Raw genomic sequence first — 2,500 nt, 5'->3', positions numbered from 1 at the left:
CTGATAAGTCGGGTCTGCTATGCATGTGATAGAATACTATATAAATCACCCAAAGATCTGAAAGAAATGTGTACAAGGAGATACATGCATGTCCTCAACTTACATAGAAATATGAAAACATCCTGACTATCACAATATCTACTGCTAGAAATTATGTCTTACACAAAGACAAAGTCACTACGGTGAGCAAACGTAAAATGAAGTAAATTTGTAACTCAGTATAAATCAACTTCAATACATAGAAAGTGGTTTCACTCAACAACTCACAAGTCAGACACAAGACTTACATTCTGTTGTGTAAGAGGTTGTATACGTATTTAGACAAGAACTCTAAATCTGCTGTTGTATAGAGCATGTCAGGTTGATTGCGTCTTCTTTTGATGTACTATCGAGTATTTGACGTATTTCTGTTTTATGATTTTGCCGGTTTGGAGGCGTTGAAAAGGTAACACCTGTTTTACCATACTGTCTACTGTGTTGAAAAGGTATAATGATTATATACATATTATAGATGGATGTAAGTGAAAAAATCTAAATTTCTTATCTGTATCTTCATCCAAACTTGAACTACATCCTTCCTGGATTATTACCTACTCACCACCGACTCAGAATCGTGACAAATCTACTACTGCGGATAGACTTGGAACAAAACATAACACAATTTCACAATAGTTCATTCTATAGTTCTATGTGGAGAGCGGAAAAAGAATACAATCATTGTCGATAACACAAAATCATAGACAATGTTCACGAGTTGGTCTTAGTGAACTATTCCAGGCTAAGCCGGTTTACGGCGCCCGCAATCCCGCGAATCTCGTCATCTGCCCTGATGTACTCGATGCAGGCTCTCTCCAGCTTCGCCGATTCCTCCCCCAGTCGGATGCACTTCCGTTTCATGTGTCTGCTTCTGCGTGTGTTTGTAAAATGGAAAACAAGTATGTCAAATCAGCGATGAGTTATACTGGCTAATTTTAATTTTTTTTTTCAAAATGCAACAAGAAAAGTATCGATGAATGTACGCTATTGTCACCTTGGGCTGTGAGATATATATATATAATGTACGAATGATAAACAGAGATCAATGATGTTTTATGTATGTATGCTGTTGTACACCACACAACAAAGCAATGTGTATACTAAACAATTCAAAGACTTTAATGTGCTTTTGGAAAGATAGAACTTTGAATTTTGTTACTTTTAGTGTGCAGTCAGGACTTTAATGGTGATTCTTACGTCTCAGCCTTTTTCCGGTCTGTCATTCTCTTGGATTTGTCCATAATGTCCTCGCTGTCGTGAGATAGCTGGTCCAGTACGTTTGTGCATTCGTTTGTGATGGAGTCTAAGATGGAATAGAGCTCGTCCAGTCGGCGGAGAACAAAGTTGAAGGCGTCTTCCCACTCCTTAGACTTCTCCTGTATGGATAAATGGTCGGAAGTTGTCAGAGCTAAAATCGTCGAGAGAGAGAGAGAGAGAGAGAGAGAGAGAGAGAGAGAGAGAGAGAGAGGAAGAGAGAGAGGAAGAGAGAGGGACTTGACTTGACTTGAGGGAGAGAGAGAGAGAGAGGAAGAGAGAGAGGAAGAGAGAGGGACTTGACTTGAGGGAGAGAGAGAGAGAGAGAGGTGTATGTGTATGTGTGTGTGTATGTGTAATGTGTATGTGTGTGTGTGTGTGTGTGTGTGTGTGTGTGTGTATGTGTATGTGTATGTGTACGAGCGTGTGTGTATGTGTATGTGTATGTGTACATGTATGTGTGTGTGTATGTGTAATGTGAATGTGTGTGTGTGTGTGTGTGTGTGTGTGTGTGTGTGTGTGTGTATGTGTCTGTCTGTGTTTATGTGTTTATATATATGTGTCAGTGTGTGCGCGCGCGTGTGTGTGTGTGTGTACGTGTCTCAATGATACCCTTAAGAGTTGTGATTGGACGACCAATCCTTCTTTCTTTCAATTGTATGTGTGTATAAATGTCGAATAATCGGATCATTAATGTCTAATAGTACAGAACAACGCCCTCTCACCTCTCTATCTTTAATCACATTGACGTAGCCACTGAGAGGGTTGGTGACGTTGAACGGTGTCGGGTGGACCGGACCGGGGGGTCTAGTAGGCCGGACGATCTTGTTTGGGACGTCTGTTTGTTGTAAAAGTCGTTTGCTCGTCGATGTAGGGTGATGCAGAGGCTGAGTTTCGAGCTTACCGAGATACAAATACGCGGGCAAGTACACCACGAACATGTAGACTGTACATCCCGACAACAGGCCAAGCAGGAACATTTTTCTGTTCTAAGGACAGAGAAAGTAGTTACTGTTAGTAGTGAATTCATTCTTTCCTATAACTATCGCAGAGTGGAACTCGCTGTCACCAAGTACAGTAGGGACATTATCAATAGATTAGCTTTAAACAATGTCTAGAGTTAGATGTTTAAGGGTCAGGTGTAACAAGTCGATCGGTGTAATGTAGCCAGCTGCCATACAGTGTTGTTACGGGTCGTTCTTCCACTTAT

The sequence above is a fragment of the Branchiostoma belcheri genome, unplaced genomic scaffold (genome assembly GCF_001625305.1).
Source record: "Branchiostoma belcheri isolate BF01 breed outbred unplaced genomic scaffold, Haploidv18h27 scaffold31, whole genome shotgun sequence".
Taxonomy (NCBI): Eukaryota; Metazoa; Chordata; class Leptocardii; order Amphioxiformes; family Branchiostomatidae; genus Branchiostoma; species Branchiostoma belcheri.
Note: the sequence above shows the minus strand (reverse complement) of the source record.